Below are 19,888 nucleotides of genomic sequence, written 5' to 3'. Positions count from 1 at the left end.
CTTTTTCTCAGGACAATATTTTCAAGTACATAAAACAAAAAAAAAAATAAGGCAGCTATGGAGAGAGCACTGGCCCTGGAGTCAGGAGGATGAGAGTTCAAATCTGGCCTCAGACACTTGACACTCATTAGCTGTGTGACTCTTAATTCTAATTGCCTCCCATCCAGGACCATCTCCAGTTATCCTGATTTGTATCTGACCACTGGATCCAGATGATTCTGGAGGAGTAAGGGAGGCAGGTGACTTATCATAGCATCCTATCACTCAAATCCAATTCACCTGCTTGTGCTGGCATCATTTCCATGATGTCAGGATCTTCTTTGAGAACAAAGGACAAACATCAGCATCAGCATCTTGGAATGGGGCTTAGCATATTCTTGGCTTTATAAGTGCTGGTTGATTTATTGATTGGCAGATACGAAGCAAGCTATAAGAAATGGTAAGAGAAGCAGAAACCCACCAATATGTCTTATACAAGGGGCATCACCTTCCTGATGTCATCGTCTCCTTCGAGAATGAAGGACAAAACAAAATAGATAAAATTACAAAGGAAGTCAATTTTATTTAAATAGTTCTCACAAGATTAAAATTTAAGTTTACAGACCATACGTTAAACATATCTGAGATCTAGTTTAATTTTTAGCATCGAGTACCAGTAATAAATTTAAGGACACACTTCCTGACTGTATTTATAGCAAACAAACTCCTCCTGGGTTTTTTACCTTTCTGGGCCCTTTTGTACTTGCTCTCAACGATCTGGCCTTATTTCTATGTTTTGTACATACTTCAAAAATCTTTCTTAAATTTGAGCATGTCTATGAGCTGTGGTTGGAAATGTGGGTCTGAGGTTTCTACGGGAGGTCAGGCTACAGATCCAGATCTGGGAATTAGCCAAATAAAGTTGATCTTTTGGAATGGATAAGTTTCCCCAAAGGATGGGGTATCAAGAAAGAAAAAAAATATTGAGGACAAAATAATATGGAAACAGCAATGTTAATAATGAAGAAAAGAGTATAATAAAAGCTAGCAGAGGACATGGTGAATGTTTATTGTAGCAGCATGACAAAAGGGGAATGAATGTTATCACTGAATATAACTGGGGAAACAAATTTAGGAAAAGGAGGCGGTTAATAGGGTTCAATGGAAAGTGGACAAGGAGGATCAGATCTGAGAAAATATGTTTGATTTGAAGATGGGGGTAATTGTGGATCACGGAGAAAGCAGTAGAGAATTTTTGAGAACAGACTACAAACTGAGGAGTCAATGGGTGGCAACGAAGAAGAGGAAGTAAGAGTTCTGTTAAAGATTTGGAGATAGAAAAGACACGACAAATCATCTAGTCCCATTTCTCATGTGTTAAATAACAAACTCAGTCCAGTGAAGGTTAAGTGACATGCTCAAAGGTGACATGGGTAATAAAAAGCATTTCAAAAGTTCCAACTTTGTTTCTCTGACTTCAAATTTGACAATAGATCCCTCTCCATTATTTTTTTCTAATTAATATCTTGTTTTGACCTCAGAATCATTATCCAGTAGACCCTTCATTCTCAATCTCTCCTTGTATTAAAGGAAAACTGTGAGCAAAATCCAAGCAAAAAGTGAATACATCTGACAGCTCTTGTGACATACTGCAACCATGGTCCTTCACATCTTTATTGTGAGGAGAGAGGTACATTTTCTATCTTTTCATGGGGAGCAGAATTGGTCATTGCTTATATTTTGTTATTTTGGTGATGATTTCATTTGAGAGTTTTGGTAGAAATGTAGTGGAGGCAGAAACTTGGAAGCTCCTGAAAGTTTATTGTCAATATTACTATAGGATGAGTGATGTCAGACCTAGTTCAAACATAAATACATATGTATAAATATGTTTGTGTGTGCAAAGACAAACACATTAATATGTGTGTATGTGTAATTATATATATATATATATGTTTGTATGTATTAAGGTATTTAGATATAAATGATATACATCTGTATGTATGACAATTTTCTATTGGCAATTCAACTAATTCAATTAACTCATATTGTATTCTCCAGGTCTGTGAGATGCTGGATGCATAAATAAACCAATTCCTGTCTCCTTTCTGCTTTTAGTTGAGAGATTTTTGCCAATTTGGTGTTATAGGCCTAAAATAACACTTATGTCATAAGCTTCTTATATTATAGGGAGAGAAATGTACCTCAAGCACTGTGTCTGGAGAATTAAGCTCTCTGAGTGGATCTGTCAGGTGCTTTGTACCAAAGTTTTACTCAGAGCTGTAACTAGCAATTTTGGCACCCCAGGGCAAGAAGCACGCCCCCAGAGCTCTCAAACCAATTTTGTAATTCATGATGTGAAAATAATACGGGTAATTGAGACAAATTCAACTGAGCTGGAGGGGGAATTGGTTACTATAGTGGCCAACAGATGGATATTATAACAAATGGCTAGCTGGCTGTTCAGTTGTTTCTACACTGCTATAGAAGGATACATATTACATTATTGAACTCTCTAAATTTCAGGATACTGGATAATTCTCCACTGACCCCACCTTAGTTATAACTCTAGTTTTACTATGCTCTTTCCTCTTAGAAATTATCAGGGAGCTCTTATTGTCCACTTGGTGCTCTCTGGTTCCTTTTAACCTGTCATTAAGATTGGAAAAGGCAGATTTCTTCAATCAAAGTCTTTCCCCCTTTATCCAGGACTTTTTCCTCTCTCTCCTACTTCTGCAGCTGTGAGGGAATTTCACGGTATTTCAAGTGACCGTGACTTCATCACTGCGCATACACATGCAGATCACAACCCTCCTATGCATGAGCAGAAGCACACTTACCAGGGTAAGGCAACTAGAACTCTGTTTCAGGGCACTAGAATTTAAAGGGTTCCAAAATTTAATACATGCACACTTTTAGAAACACTACATTTAGAGCTTAGCAAGAATAATTAGTTAGAAAAAGAAATTCCTAGATTGAAACATTATTGATAACATCCATCTGTGAGCCACTAAAATTGTTATAATTTTCTGAATTATATATATCATCTTCCCCACTAGAATGTAAACTCCTTAAGGACAAGGACTGTTGCTTACTTCATCTTTGTATTCTTAGCATGTGGCATAGTCTTTGTAATTTCCCTGTCCATTCAACTAAATTTGTCTTCATTGGTTATTGAATTATCTCTGTGTCATTATTTACCAACCTGATTTGTGTCCAGATTTTGTGTTGATTGGTACAAACACCAAATTGATGGTTATAACTTGAGCAGATTGTTTTTGTGAGTTGCAGTGGCTCAGAAAATGATCATCCATGCATGCCACTTCAGGTGACATACTTGATGGTTTTTTCCAGGTTGGTAGAACCCACCAGACCTCATATTCTATTGGCAAGACTTTTGAGAAGACAGTCATTTAACAACACGATAATGCATCAGAGCAAGATGGGAATGGGGGATAATTATGTGTAGTTAAGGATATACCTGGTTTTATAGCTTCACCTGATTCAGTCAGCATAGGTCAAGTTTAAAAATACAGACTTCATTTGATAGAGAATTTAGATTTATCCTGCTTCATCTCACAGAAGAGAACTGGAAACAGAGAATGCAAGTTTCAGAGACACAGCTTTTAACTTGGAATGATTTCTTCTGAAATACTTAATTTTGATGGGAAAGAAAAAACAACTTCCTAATAACTAGAGGTAGTTAAAAGTGATTCCACTATGTGGATGAGGCAGAACAGAATGGTTGCTGTGAGGAGTAGATGAGATCTGTGAAGGGCTTTATAAACCTTAAAAGCATATATATATATATATATATATATATATATATATATATATATACATATATATATATATATGTATACATATGAGTGAATAGTAGTCCTGGAGGTTTGTAGTAACTAGGGGGTTGGAAATAACGGTTAGATGATGTGATAGAAATCCTAGGTTAAGTTCAGCTTCAAATTAAGAAGCCTTGAAGGTCAATTCCTATTCCAAAACTTTTAGACCTATTCAGTTATGTGACTGCTATAACTAGAGGGGGGTGTAGGTATTAAATGATCAATACTTTCCTTTCCTGAAACCACCTGACTTAATTTCCCTTTTTTCCCTTGTACCTCTGTCCTTAGTCATTTGTTAGCTTCCAATCATCTGAACCAATTTAGGAGTGCAACAAATCTGTCTTGCTATTATCTAGTTAAGACAGACTTATCTTGAACCTTTTATATGGTTTCTCAAATACATGCCTTTTCTCTATAATATCCATGATACACTATTTCTCAACCCCATTGTATAGCTGCAAAATAATTCTAGAATATCCCTTAGTCAACGTCCCATTTATAACAGTTCCTATAGAAATAACTGTTCCTTGTAATGCAATTTCAAAGTTTCCCTAGAACAGATGAATGGCATTAGGTCGCTTACATAAGTCTTCTTAAATCCTGTGAACCCTAATAATGAAAGCCTAATAGAACCTGCTTTTTACTTATTATATTCCCCTCTCCTTGTATTATTGATCATAGGACATAGTAGAGTTTGTCTTTGCCCCATTTACTCTTTTTTTAAAAGAAGACCTGTATTCTTTTTATTTATTTGTTTATTTTTCTCAACTACAGGGAATGGTAGTTTTCAAGAAAAATTATGGCAAGTTTTTGAGTTTCATACTTTTCTCCCTCCTTCCTTCCTTCCCTCCCCCTCCTCTGACAGAAATCAAGCTAATGTAGGCAAGATAGGTATAACTATTTAAAACATAAATTCATGTTGTGAAAGAAGAAGCAAATCAAAACGGGACGAGATATTAGAGAGCAAAACCATACTATATAATACAACTTTTAAAAATTGAAGGAAGTAAGCTTTGATCTACATTTAAACTCTGCAGTACCTACGCTGAACATGAATGATATTTTCCATCACAAGTCTCTTAGAATTGTCTTTGATTATTGTACTATTGAAATGAACAAGTCTATCATAGTTAATCATCATCCCATGTTATTGGTAATCTGAACAGTGTTGTTCTGGTTCTTTTCATTTCATTCAGCATAAGTTCATGCAAGTCTTTTTTGCTTGTTTGTTTTTGATTTTGGTTTTGCTTTTTGGTTTTGCAAGGCAATGGGCTTAAGTGACTTGTCCAGGGTCACACAGCTAGGTAATTCCTTCCAGCTGCCCCTCATACAAGTCTTTTCAGATTATTCTAAAGTCCTCTTCCTCATGAATTCTTAGAGAACAATAGTGTTCCATCATATTTAGATACCACAATTTGTCCACCTATTCCCCAATGATTGAGCATCCCCTCAGTTTCTACTTCCTTGACACTACAAAATTACTGCTATAAATATTTTTGTTCATGTGTGTTTTTTGGCCTTTTTATGATTGGGGGGGCGGTTAAAGATCTAGTAGTGGTTTTGTTGGATCAAAGTGTTTGCATGTTTTTATTGCTTTGGGACAAAAATCCAAATCACTCTCCAGAAAATTTGGATTAGGTCACAACCCCACCAATAATGCATTAGTGTCCCAGTTTTACCATATACCCTACAAAATTTTCCTTTTTAGTCTTATTGGCCAAACTGATAGGTATGAGGTAATCCCTCAGAGTTTTTTAATTTCCATTTCTCTAATCAATAATGATTTAGAGTATTTTTATATGACTATAGACAGCTCTAATTTCTTCATCTAAGAATTGCCTTTTCATATCCTTTGACAATCTATCAATTGGAGGATGATTTGTATTCTTTTAAATTTTACTGAGTTATCTAAGTAGTTTTTAAAATGTGTTATAAAAAACTGTTTCCCAAATTACTGCCTTCCTTTTAGTCTTGAATGCATTGATTTTATTTGTGCTAAACCTTTTCAATTTAATGTAATTGAAATTATTCATTTTGCATTTTATAATATTCTCTACCTATAGATCTGATAAATAAATTATTCTTTATGCTCCTAATTGACATATCCCCTTTTATGTCTAAACCATTTCAAACCTTATCTTATTGTGGATCTGAGATGTCATTCTATACCTGATTTCTGTCAAACTATCTTCCAATGTTCTCAACAGTTTACCCCATTTACTCTTTTTTGTTGTTATTTTTTGCAAGGCAGTGGGGTTAAGTGACTTGCCCAAGGACACACAGCTAGGTTATTAGCTAACTGTGTCTGAGGTTGATTTTGAACTCAGGCCCTCCTGACTCCAGGACCGGTTCTCTATCGATTGAGCACCTAGCTGCCCCTACCCCATTTACTCTTGGTTCCTCTTTGTCACCCTTTCAAAATGCCCTTCCTTTCTTACTCATTTTTTTATGTTTTTGTAACATTTTCTTCTTCCTGAGAAGAGGAGAGAGGTAAACTTTTTAACCTCTACAATTACCTGCCCACCACTAACCAGTTTGCAATTCCTTCCATCTTCATTAAATCATCACAAGTATTAACTCATTCTTGACCATATCAATATCTCCTTCATTGCTTCACAATAGATATGTACATATATATATATATATATATATATTTCAAAAACTGTTTCAATAGCCTTCACTGTTAAAAAAAAAATAACTAACAGGGCAGCTAGGTGGCACAGTGGAAAGAGCACCGATTCTGGAGTCAGGAACACCTAAACTCAAATCCAGACTCAGACATTTAATAATTACTTTGCTGTGTGACCTTGGACAAGTCACAATCCCATTGCCTTACAAAAACATAAAAAAATTAATAAGCAGCATTTATATTACTAAAAAAGATATCTCCACTAGGGCTATTTAAATTCACAACTATCTTTGAAGGGAAAAAGAATAATGCTTTCAACCTTTGCCTTAAAGCATATCACTTTCCAAAGGTTTAACACTGGAATTAAACTATGATACACATCATAAACCATAAGGTAACAATTAGTTTCACTGTCTGGTATAGTGGCTTGCTTCCCTACTAAACATTTTTTGGGATCAGAGTGACTTGGTCTTTGCTTCTTTTCAATTTAATATGACTATTATTATAAATTCTTAAAGTTTAACCATCTAGTATAATTAAAACTGTAAGTATGTTGTTTCCCCCTAATATAATACTATTCCTACTTGGTTCAAATTAAGTTAATATTCTACCTAAAGCTAGAAACTCATATTAGAAAACTGACTCTATTTCATTTCAATAAATGTTATAGCTAATATCAATGGAGAAAAAAACTAACTACTAAGACTATGTCCTTGTCATTTTTGTGTTGGAATGTTAAATCTTAGTGTCCTAGGATATTCAAAGTTGGATAATTGTCTTCTTCCTACCCCAAAATTCTCCTGTTGTCTCAATGTGAGAAATTAGTCTTCATTCCCCTCTTGAAAAAAAAATATTGTGCAATATTGCTGCCTTAGAGAGATCATTCAATTCTTCCCCAAAGGTAGCTAGATTTCGGTAGTGGGTGACAGAGTACTATATATAGGTCATAAAAAGCCTTGCAATAACAGTAGGTAAAATGCTCTATCGATGTGTAAGGTATTATTATTACTTAAGTATTATTATTTTAACTTTTCTATAAGTTACAGTAAGTCCAGAAAGCCCACCTTGGTGTACCAAAGTCAGCCACATATCCTGCTTTCATTTCAAGCCTGTAAAACTTATCTCTTTTAGGATAATTTTTTTCTGTCACTTTTGATTAAGGAAAACAATTTGGACCATTGTGAATTGCTTAATCTAGAGATTCTCTGTGGGACATACTGTGACCAAACAAACCACTAAGTAAAGCTGAGCTGCCCTGGGATCAGAAAGAAAAGGGAAAGAAAACAATCCTTTTAAGAAAAAAAAATAGAAAAAAAGGGAAAAGTCAGCAGCAGTCACACAGAGCCTTAAATATTATTCAGCTGCTACCTGCTGATTTAATCAATCCTTTTCAGTTAAAAAATAGAAATTGGAGTATAATATGCATGATGAAAAATTTTAATAAAATACGTTGGGATTTTTTTAAATGGGAAATGAAAATGATCTGAAGGAGGCTAAGGCACTTTTTGAAAGTCTTGAAAAAGAAAAGGAAAAAAGTCCAGGAATGTATTAAAGCCCAGTTTGATGTTTCACCTTGGTATTTCTACTGGAGATATCACCAAAACTTCTTTATTGCAGTACGTTAAGGGCAATTTGATAGCATGAGATTGTGTAGGTTGGGTCCTTGATACATGGGTTCACCTTCTTAACCCCAATATTTTTGAGTGCTGGAAAATGACTGCCCTGAAATTATACTTCCAAACTCTGTTCTTCATGGTAGGTCAGGTCCCCAGAGGATGGCTGATATATCTCCCTATGGGATCCAGGAGTAGACCTGAGATGCTGGGTGCTAAGTGTGTGTGTATGTGTTTTCTAATTCTATAACTCATTAATATCCACTACCATGTTGCCTTCAAAGATTATCAGCTATTTTCAATTAGTCAACTAGATTTAATTAGCATTTAGAAATAAAATAGTGGTTTCATTAATAGAGTTAGTACACATTATCTCCCCACAATTCTGTGACAAACTCTCTGACCAGTTACCTACAGAATCCAGGAGAATGTGTCTTCAAGCTTAAGATACATGTGGAAAAGGGGATAACTCATAGCTCCTAGAACACTTTTTGCTGATAGCCTCAGTAAGTTCCCCCTGCAGGGGTCCTTGAGGAGCCTTGTCTTCCCTCATTGCATGTAGTTTGTTCTTGATTCTCAATGAATATACTGTCATCTGTTGAGTCCAATACCATACTAAAATGTCAGAAGGAAATCCCAAATCCTTCAGTTCCTTTAATATCCAAAAGGTTTTCTTCCAGACAACAGGGAGTTGGGGGGAGGGAATCAAAGGCAGTCCGTGAGTTGGGACTCTTTTCCCTTCCAAGCACCTCCTTCTCAGAGGAGGTTGTAGATTTTCTTGATGCAAGTTTCTAGACACAAGCAGATGCTCAATTATCAGTCTCCTCAATTAACAGACTTTTGGAGAGTCTCATTTCATTTTATTCAATGATTTTTCATTACTTTAAACTGACTAATGATTCTGTCTCTCCTGGCAGGCAGGTGACCCAAGGGATAGAGTTTCAGACTCAGAGACAGGAAGACAATTTCTCTAGCTTCAAATTTAGCCTCCAACACTTATTAGCTGTGTGATCATGGACAAGTCATTTGACCTTATTTGCTTCAGTTTCTTCATCTGGAAAATAACCTGGAGAAGGAAACAGCAAATCAAAATAGTATCTTTACTAAGAAATTCCCAAAAGGGGGTCTTGAAAAGTCAGACATGAATGAAAGTGGCTGAAGAATTTTACTTACCGTTGACTGATTCATGTGTAGACCATTCTGGAGAGCAATTTGAAACTATGCCCTATGAGTTATAAAACTACGAATACCCTTTGACCTAGCAGTAGCACTACCAGGTCTGTATCCCAAAGAGATCTACGAAAAAAAGGAAAAGGATCTATATGTACAAAAATGTTTATAACTGGTCTTTTTGTGGTGACAAAGATAGGAAACTGAGGTCATACCTATCAATTAGGGAATGACTGAATGAGTTGTAGTATGGAATTGTGATGGAATTGTACTGTGCTATCAGAAAGGACACTAGGATGACTTCATGAAAAAAGCTAGAAAGACTTACATGAACTGATACAAAGTGAAGTGAACAGAACCAGAATACTGAACACAATAACATCATACAATGATCAATTGTAAATGACTTGGCCATTCTCAGCATTATAATGATCTAAGACAATTCCAAATAATGAAAAACAATTCTATCCACCTCCAGAGAAAGAATTGATAGAGCCTGAGTGCAGATCAAAATATCCGTTTAAAAACTTTTTCTTGCTATTTTTATTTGGGGAAAGTCTGCTTTTTCCTTTCAGAACATGACTAACATGGAAATGTTTCACATGATTGTACATACATAACCTGTATCAAATTGCTTGTATAGTGGACAGAGGGGGAGAATTCTGAACTCAAAATTTTTTAAAATTATCAAAGAGATGCAGCTTGGGGGCAGCTAGGTGGCGCAGTGGATAAAGCACCGGCCCTAGAGTCAGGAGTACCTGGGTTCAAATCTGGTTTCAGACACTTAATAATTACCTAGCTGTGTGGCCTTGGGCAAGCCACTTAACCCCATTTGCTTTGCAAAAACCTAAAAAAAGGAGATGCAGTTGAAAAATCTTCTGAAGTATTTTTTGTCTGCAACTGCTAAAGTGTTTAACTCCCTCCCAAACTACCTTGTATTTAACTACTTTGTGTTTTTATTTATTCCTATTATATTTATTCTCTATATGTTATATATATGTATGTATTTTCCTAAATATGTGTGTGTTGCATAATACTTGTTCTTTCCTCCATTAGAAGCACACAATCACTGAGAGTAGTGATTGTTTCATTCTTTGCAGTTATATTCTAATGGCCTAGCCTAGGACCTGGCAGTTCACAGACTTCTAGTAAATATTTATTGCTTCAGTGACACAAATGAGTGATTAAATAAGGAAGGATAACAGACATATTTAGAGAAATGTATGCCTGAAAAAAAATGGGGTTGATCACAAACAAGAGTGAGGGCTAATAGATGGAGATCCTAAATGCTCTATTAATATTCCTGCATTATCAGGAAGCTTGTAATAAAACTAATTGGGTGAACCTCTGTTCTCTACCTTGGAGAATATCTGAAAGGACAGGCATCCAAGCCATGACTGGGTCACAATCTACATAAATGGAGGAAAATACCTACATCAATGAGAATACAGATCCATTGGAACATTGGAGGTTTATAGGGTTGTTCCAGTAAAATTAAAATGAAGATTTTGATTTTTATAAGATTTTTAAACTCTGTTTGATCACAAAGTTTGTCAAATCTTTACTTCTAAGCCTTCTCTCAAGTATTCATTCTCAATGAACAAGCAAGACCTGAGTGAGAGAATATACAAGAATTCATTTAAAATGGAACCATGGGATCAATGGGCAACACCGAGGAAACTCATTTGACAATGAGTTGGCCTGAGGGCTGAATAGAAGAAGAAGTGGGTTTGAACTAACAACAAAATGATCAGTGGTAGGAAAGAGAGGCCTTGGATTCAAATCCTGGCTTTGATTAAGTTAGTAATCCTCTTTGGATCTAATTTTCATCAAGTATAAAATAAATGATTGAACTACATTACCTTAAAAAGGCCCCTTCCTGATATAAGCCTGTCATCTCTTCTCTAATGATACCAACTAGAATAGCCTAACTTATTTCAAAATAACATAGGCCAAAATTTGCCTAATTATGGAATAGATAAAAAGGTGTGATGATGAAAGCTTTTGGAATAATTAGATTCACCTTTCTCTTCTTTCTCTGGAAAATGAATCAGAGGAAACGATCTTGTGGGCGAGTTATACAGAGCTGTCTATTTCAAAGAAACTATTGAATGCCCCCATTTCCTTAAAAACTGGTGCTCCCTCAAATTAAGGTAGAATGTGTTCTCTGTGCTTCCTCTTATCCTCCAAATAAGCTCCTCTTCTTTTAATCCTTCCATTATTTTCCTCCCAAATACTTTCCCATTCACACTTTTTAAAAAGATTATATTTTAAAAAATCTAAATCATCACCTATTTTCCTTTTTAATATAAGAAAAGAAATAAAAAGAAACAGTAAGAGATCATTATTTGGAAGTGATTTGGATGAAAATGTATATAGGCTGCTCAAGGGGAGGCAAAGCATTTAATCTAAAGGAAGTAAGTTTTGGTATAGTGACTCGTCTTAGTCACATAACTCTGAGAGTCAAAAGGAAGGCAGCCAATGAATAGCACTGGCAGTTTGCTTTGCCTTGAGGATGACAGGGTCAGAACAATGCTCTTGGCAAGGAACTGGGGAAGCTGTTCATGAAGCAGCCATTTCAAATCCCAGCTGTAGGCATCCATTTAGATTCAGGCCAGGACTGGCATGACAAGAATCCTGTAAATTCTCAAGGTCTATGGTAAAGTTCTCTCATCTAAAAATAAAACAAAAACAAAAACACGCCTCCTCCCAGACTGGAATTTTGAGTTGATTTCTTGTTGACTTCTTTCCACTGAAAAAATCAGATTGAATAACACTATTGATTCTAGTGAGGCTTACTGGTAAGAAAAACAAAGGATTGTCCCCTCTCCTGTCCAAATATTTGCCTTTTCATCAAATAGTTTGTTTATTTGGGTTTTTTTTTTATTTTTGAGTGCACGCTATTTCTATTGAAATTGAATATGTAGAAAATATAATTGAAGCATATCACTAGTATACAACACATTTTAATTTTCCTGTTTTTGTTCACAGACTACTTTAACCAGAAGCAATGTAGACTAGATAGTGATGGATCGCATGTGAACTTCTTGGCAGAGGAATGCATTCAGAAGCTGCCAGGTTTGTTTAAACATGACTTTAAAGTATTTGTAAAGTAATTCTGGAACTGAGATAATTATTAATAGAGTCAGTTGTTGAAATATCTAATAAAGTCATTTGCTGGATATTAGCAGGGAATTGGGTTTCCCAGGTTCCTCTCTCCTCCTAGATACAGATATAGCAAATTAAATGTAGATTTGCATGCGTGTTTGTGTGTGTCGTGGGGAGGAATGCTTTAGACCTTGAAAGAAAAAAAAAGTCAGGAGGAATTCAACTCTCTAAAAACCTTGACATCAGACAGCTCCGGCAATGAGGCAGTTGATTTCTCAATTGGGATGTCTTTCAGGAAAAGATGGCATCTTGCCTTCTCCATCAGGACTCAGTAATAATTCCACTATTCATGAACAGATGCCTTGGTCAGATCCCCAAGTGTATTTGAATTCATTAAAGAATCTAGGGAATTGGGGTATTAATTTGAAATCATTACATATTATAGATTTTCTGGAAGCAAGTGAGGGAATATGGCAGGAGAAGGAAATGGTAGAGATAGCTGAATCTCAACTAGAAGTTGACTCATAAGACTCCAAAATAGAACTCTTTTCCATACTACATTTCATAATAATTTTAAAGAATGGAATTACATTTTCTAAGGGAAAGTGATATAAGATGTTCACTAATACTCCAATAATCTAATGGATTTTGATTTCAACTATATGAATACAGTATTTGTTCCAATTGTGATAATCATACTCTATCCTATGCTATGAGATCTGAGTCCATATCCAGTCATAGATTTGTGATATAGTAATCATGTAACATGCTAGGGACTTCCTTGATTTCTCTTATCTTCGAATGATTACGAGTGGAAACCATAGGCCATCTTCAAGTTGTCTGTCCATCACAATTAATGTGGCATGAACCCCTTTTTCCTTGTTGCACAACTCTGAAATGAAAACTATAAAGCAGGATTGTAAATTTACAGAACTAGATATCACTGTCCTGATAATAACTCTTGGATGGCAGAAAGGGTTTACATATTGCATTTACCATTACTATGCAACATTCTTCAAAGAAGTTTAATGCCTAAATTATCCTGAAGATTCTCTAACAGGGTAATGGGCTTATGCTGAAGATGTTAGTAATATTAATAGCCTTCAAATAATGCTATGGGATCTTTCAAAAATGTGAATTGACTCTATCCTTTTCAGTATTTTAATTGATTTTACAAAAATTTGGATACTTATTAGTTTATAGGCATATATATATTATATACATATATATATATATATATGTCTATATATAGATACACACAAATTTTTGTTGTTCATGTCATTGCCAGTAATATCATTTCATCTCAGTAGTGTCTGACTCTTCAGGGCCATATCTAAGTTTTCTTGGGCAAAGATACTGGTCTGACATTTCCTTTTTCAGCTTATATTATAGAAAAGGTACTAAGGAACATGGGTTTAAGTATTTGCCCAGGGTCTGAGTCCAGAAGATATTCCTGATTCCAAACCCTGAGCTATCGCCCACTGAGCTACCTAACTGCCCACATGCCTGCATCCATATAGACAAAAAATGTAAATATCTTACAAACTATTTTTAAATAGTTGATTTCCAAGTATTCTTTCAATGAAACATTAAAAAGAAATTATGAGATCTTGAATCACAGAGAAAAATGTCACCATCAAACTATATGATACAAAGCATCAAAATGGAAGCTGCTGGCTAGGTTTGCCTTGGTTCTTTAGTAGTGTGAGTTCCAGTGTTATATCCCATGTCAAGTGGTATCTCCTGGAAGGCAAAGATGGAGATATCTTCTTTGATTCTCTGGAGTGTCTAGAAGGGCACTGTGAAGGTAACATGTTCTGTGAATGAATGAATGAATGAATGATTATCTCCAGTATGGGAATGTGGGTGGAACATGAATGAAGTTAAGCATCCGTGACAGCAGAGGATCTATCATGGCTCTTATTTGTCTGATTGATGTCTGTTTTCCTTTCTTTGACATCCTGTTCATGAACTGGAAGGTTATTCCAGAGGGACTAGACAGAAGTCTTAGTACTCATCATATGCAGTTCCTACGTAGTACTTACATATGCCTATAGCAGTAGGCGGTTGTGGGTCTGGTGGCAGGCGTGTGGTATTTAGTTTCTCAGGTCACTCTGACAGGTGATCTAGGATTTTCCCCTTTGGTGAAGAGAAGACTTTTCATTCCTTTTATCTTACTTCACTTTGGAGGAGGATAGTGATGATAATGATGCTGATAACTACCATATATTGGACACTGTAAGATTTATAAAGCCTATACATCTATTATTTCATTTGATCTTGATAACAACCCTGGAAGATAGGTGTTATCATTATATGTGTCTCATAGATGAGGAAACTGAGGCATACATAAATGGATTGACCATGCCAGGGTTATGCAACTAGTAAGAGTCAGTGGTGGAATCTGCATTCAAGTCTTTCTGACACCAATCCAGAACCCTTACCTATTGCAAAGTATAAAATAGCTTACATTTCTATGATAGTTTCATGTTTATAGAATGCCATTCATAGATTTTCTAGTCCAACATTCTTAATTTTATTTAGAGGGAAATGGAGGTCTAGAAAATGGGAATGATTTTCCAAAGTCACAATGTGAAATTTATGGAAAAGCTAATACTAAAAATAGTTGCCATTTTCCCAGTTCAGCTTTCTTTTCAGTCAATCAGTTAATAAAGATTTATTACATATCTTCCTTGTTTCAGGTACTATGCTATATGTTGGGGATACCAAGAAAGACAAAAGAGAATCTCTGAATGGGAAGACCTCACAATCCAATGAGGGATACAGCATGCATACATCTCTGGCAAAGCTAGTTATATATAAGATAAATTTGAAATATCCATCAGAGAGAAGGCACTAGCAATAAAAGAATTGAACATGGTTTCCTATAGAAGCTAGGATTATGTTAGGACTTGAAGGAAACCAAGGAGTTCAAGGGGGGGTCCATTCCAGGCATGGGGGCAATCAGAGAAACCCCCTAGAACAGAGATATGGGGCATCTTGATTGAGGAACATTCAGGAGGCCAGTGTCACTGGATGGTAGAGTATATAGTGATAGTGGGAAGGGGAAAATTTTATATGAAGTCTGGTAGACTGTGACTGTTTCTACTGTATGCAAAATTCATTTAATTCAATTCATTTTAAAAACTATTATTAAGTATCTATTATAAAGGGAAGCATGGTGCCAGACACCAAGATACTGGATGTAGAAAGAAACGATCGTTACTCTCCTAGAGCTCACATTCTATTAGGAGATGCACTTGGATAAGTAATATAAAGTATATGGAAAGGAATTTCAAGGAGTAGAGAAGATTACAAACCTAAAAATTGCCACTGGAATAATGTCCAAGACCTCTTAGCCCAATATTCCAAATCTTATGACAACACTAAGTAATACATTATTTTCGCAGAATTTATGTCCATAAACTTTCACCATGAGTGACTTAAATATATTTCACAAATTCTCCTAGTTTCTATTAGTAATCTTTTAATGGCCTATATTATGTAAACCTTCCTTGAATCTCTTTATCCTATATTTCAAATTGAAAGCTCATTCTCAATAAGATCCACATTCTTCCTATTGCCACCCAACTCATAAGTCTTTCTTATTCTCAAGGTATGGCCCCATTTTTCAGGTTATAAGCCTCCAGTGGCTCCTCACTATCTATAGAACAAAATCCCAATTCTCACTTACTGTGATCAAGAGTCTTCCAAATCAGATCCAACCATTCTTTCTTAGTTTACATCACACACTTTTTTTTTGCACAGAATACATTACAGAATAAATTATCACTATTTACTATCTTATCCTGTCTGCTACAATATGTGGGTACACACTATTAAATAGCAATAGACACTTACCACACCTACACTGCTATTTTTCCCCCTCAAGCAAGGCCCAGTTCAGTTACCATCTTTTCCATGATTCTCTATCTATCCTCTGCAAATCTCTCCTGCTACCATGTTTTACCTCTCCTATGTATTTCACATTCTCTTTCCCATCATATCTTGAACTTTTTCAGATCATATACCACTTTCCCTGATTCCCCCATTTCCTTGCATACAGGACCTAACACATAGATTCTATAATGGATGTTGATTTGAGTTTAAATAACACAATCTAAGTTTTATTATGGTTATTTCTGTATATACTAGATTGTACTACTAATTTATAAGTATAAGAAGGAACAATATAAGTTCCTTCAGGTCAGGGATTATATTGTTTTATATTATCATATCTTCAAAATTTAACACGCTAGTTATCTAGCTATTTATTATGAAATTGAAGTGGTTCTCAAAGTAAGGCTCTCTTTGATTCTATCTCTTTCTCTATTTGTAATAGATTAAAAAAAATCTTTTAAAATTTTTCTCTTGATGAAAATTTTTCATCTGTAGCTCCAAGCTTTTTAGCTTTATTTTCAAACTTCTTCAATTTATAATTTCAGTAGATGATATAAATTCAATTTTTACATATTTTCTTAAAACATAAAATTTTTATTGGAAGAAAAGATTCCAATTAAAACTCACTCTTCATTGATCCTTCTATCCTGTTTGAAAGGGCATGTAATTCAAAGCTATGATCCAATGATGAGAAGCAATGTTCTTAAAACTAAAAACATAAAAGTATTTCTCACTTAAAAGAATGGATGATTTTTACTTTGCCAAAAATATAATTAGTGAGTTCAGTTTATTCATTAAACTTATTTTTAATCAGAAATGAACATTTAGAGCTCAATATAATAATTCATTAAAAGAAATCAATGAATTAATGAATGAAAAGTGTTTGTTAATCTCTGACTTTGTGACAGGCCCTATGTCAAGAGGAGGGAATACAAATACTAGTAAAAATAGACTCTGCTTTCAATGAGCTTGCATTATAATAGTAGATAAATTCTAGGAGCTACATGAACATGGATGGGGAAAATAATCTTTATTTTTAACAACCTATAACTGTAATGTGGTATTGTCTTCATTATTAAAAAAATAATAAAGAGTTCATACAGAACACCCAAAAAGATTAAGAATGCCTTTTTTTTTAAAGTTTTTGCAAGGCAATGGAGTTAAGTGGCTTGCCCAAGGCCACACAGCTAGGTAATTATTAAATATCTGAGGCTGGATTTGAACTCAGGTACTCCTGACTCCAGGGCCAGTGCTCTGTCCACTGCGCCACCTAGCCACCCCAAGAATGCCTTTTTTAGGAAGCATTTTTTGAGGTAGTGGCCTTTTCCACAATTTCTCTTTTTTGTTTGCAAGGCAAATGGGGTTAAGTGGCTTGCCCAAGGCCACACAGTTAGGTAATTATTAAGTGTCTGAGACCGGATTTGAACCCAGGTACTCCTGACTCCAAGGCCGGTGCTTTATCTACTATGCCACATAGCTGCCCCCCCTTTACCACAATTTCAAAGAAAAATTTTCCAGCTCCATTTCTGATTACAAATGTCCATGTGTAACATGAAAGGTGTGTGTGTGTGTGTGTGTGTGTGTGTGTGTGTGTGTGTGTGTAGAATTGCTTTTGACCATGTTAAGATTTAGCCTAAGATACTATAAAATAATGAGAGTTCTTTAATTAGCTGCAGATCAAGAATTCATTGAATATACAAAGAGGGCAACTCATCCTTCAGTCACTTTTGCTTCCTTTAAACTTTCTAACAGTGCATATAATTCTGTGCATCTGCATCTACAGTGTTGGTTCAAAGAAGAATGAGATCTGTGACTTCCACAGAACTTTGTTAAGTAAATATGCACATATATTGGTTAGTGAAGGCTATTCATGAGTTGAGATTGCTTCTCTTTTGTGTTTCCATTTCTTATGTATGGGACTTCATGAGGTTCAAAATTTCTACAAATCTAGAATTTCCACAATAGCATAATCCTTTTCTCACCCATCCCCATGCCATGGCAGCAATATCCATTGGCATGGAAGTAACAGAGTCGTCTAATTGAATGGCTAATAATAGAAGTGTCTCTATCTGAGAGAATTACCACAAGAAAAAATAAAACTGTCCCAATTTGGTCATCTCACTTGCAGATATTCTCCAGAGGAATGTTTGGCTAGTCCAAAGGAAAAGCTAAAAGTAAAGATGGCTAATTAGCCGTCCTGAAAATTGTACCTTATCTGAATGAAATCTATATATTTGACTCCCAGACAATTATACTAGCAATTATGTGGTTAGTTACTTAATCCAATTAATTTTTAACCCATTCTAATTGATCTCATATATATGAGATCAATTATATATCAGTTTATACATATATGTATAAATAATATATATATATATATATATATATATATATATATATATATATATATATATATATATCTTCTGTGGAGGAATAAATTACCTCATATTTATTACTTTGCTCCTGTTTCTCCTTTTGGGGGGTTTGGGGATGATCATAGATTTCAACTAAAAATATCTCTCTATATATAATATGTATATATGTATGTATGTATGTATGTATGTATGTAAGCTTTGTCCTTTGTTCTCAAAGAAGATCATGACATCAGGAGAGGTGATGCTATGACAAGCACATGAATCTCTAGTACACTGGGATTGAGGTTTAACAAGCCAAGAAGTGTGTGAAAAGAGAGCCTAATCCCCTTAATTGGAAGCAGGCTCTCCCAGCAGTGAAACTTGTCCATAAATCACAAAGTCTGGGAAAAGAACAAGGAATGGTAAAGGTTTTCAGTTCCTTTGAGTCCCAGCATAGAAGCATAAAGGGGATTCGTAACCAGAGAAGGAAATTTTGTTTGAAATCAAAATTGGGAGCTTATCCAAAGGACACATCATTGATATAAAGAAAATTTTTTTTGTTACTTTATTTCTCAAGTTAAAAAAACACAAATGGAATATTTTATTTTATCATATAGTCTTCCCAAAGTAATGGTGCCATTTAATCTTGTTTCTGTTGTTTGGAATGCTGTCAAGTTTAAAATCCACCCATATCTATTTTTTCTTTTGTCAGTAATGTCTCAAATTCTTCACTTTTGTTGAATAATATCTTTTATTGTTGTTGTCAATAATGATGGTGATTATACTAAGGTTTGCAGAATATATCATGCATCTTCAGTGACTTTGCTATTCAGAACATGTTATTCCATTTCCTTCTGTGGTTACCAGTAGCTACCAAATAGTCTTGTGTTATTAGAATTTCTTTTCACTATATTTAAAGGTCTTTATTCTGACCACTTGCAGAATGTGTTTTTATTATATTTATTAAATATAAGCAGTTGGAAATTAAAGTATATTTTCTTTTACTCCTAAAGACCATTTTTTCTGAAGACCTTTTGGTTGCTGCCATTTTATGCTCAGAAGTCTTAAGTGCTTTTCTGCTATATGGTGCTCAGTCTTTTTTTTTCTATATTTATCATGCATTTCTGGGAGAACTATTATCCAAAAATTGTCTCTACCCATATTATTCTTAAGGTCAAAAGTTTTCATTTCTGTAGGGATTTTGCATTCTTTTAATATTACTGTCTTTTTCTTCATTTGTGTCAGATTATCTTTTACTCTAGCATTTTTATTGCAAATGTTATATTTTTTTTCATC

The 19,888-nt window shown here is 34.9% G+C and overlaps 1 protein-coding gene across 5 annotated transcripts in view; it reads right to left on the bottom strand.

Annotated features, from left to right (window-relative positions):
• Nucleotides 1-19,888, bottom strand: part of MDFIC2 (MyoD family inhibitor domain containing 2) — a 332,530-nt gene that overhangs the window by 204,931 nt on the left and 107,711 nt on the right. Inside the window, exons 3-4 of one of the 5 annotated variants that reach the window (XR_012471001.1) lie at nucleotides 9,234-9,356; nucleotides 3,855-9,126 (exon numbers count right to left, since the gene is read on the bottom strand). The exons of 2 other annotated variants lie outside the window; for them this stretch is intronic. The gene's annotated coding sequence lies outside the window, so the exon portion shown is untranslated. Of the gene's footprint in view, nucleotides 1-3,854; nucleotides 9,357-19,888 lie in introns of those variants that run through there. 2 more of the 5 variants (XR_012470999.1, XR_012471000.1) reach the window with 2 other exon arrangements.

Source organism: Macrotis lagotis, chromosome 8 (assembly GCF_037893015.1).
Source record: "Macrotis lagotis isolate mMagLag1 chromosome 8, bilby.v1.9.chrom.fasta, whole genome shotgun sequence".
NCBI lineage: Eukaryota > Metazoa > Chordata > Mammalia > Peramelemorphia > Peramelidae > Macrotis > Macrotis lagotis.
The sequence above is the reverse complement of the archived record's forward strand: the minus strand, read 5'-3'. Positions and strand labels throughout refer to the sequence as shown.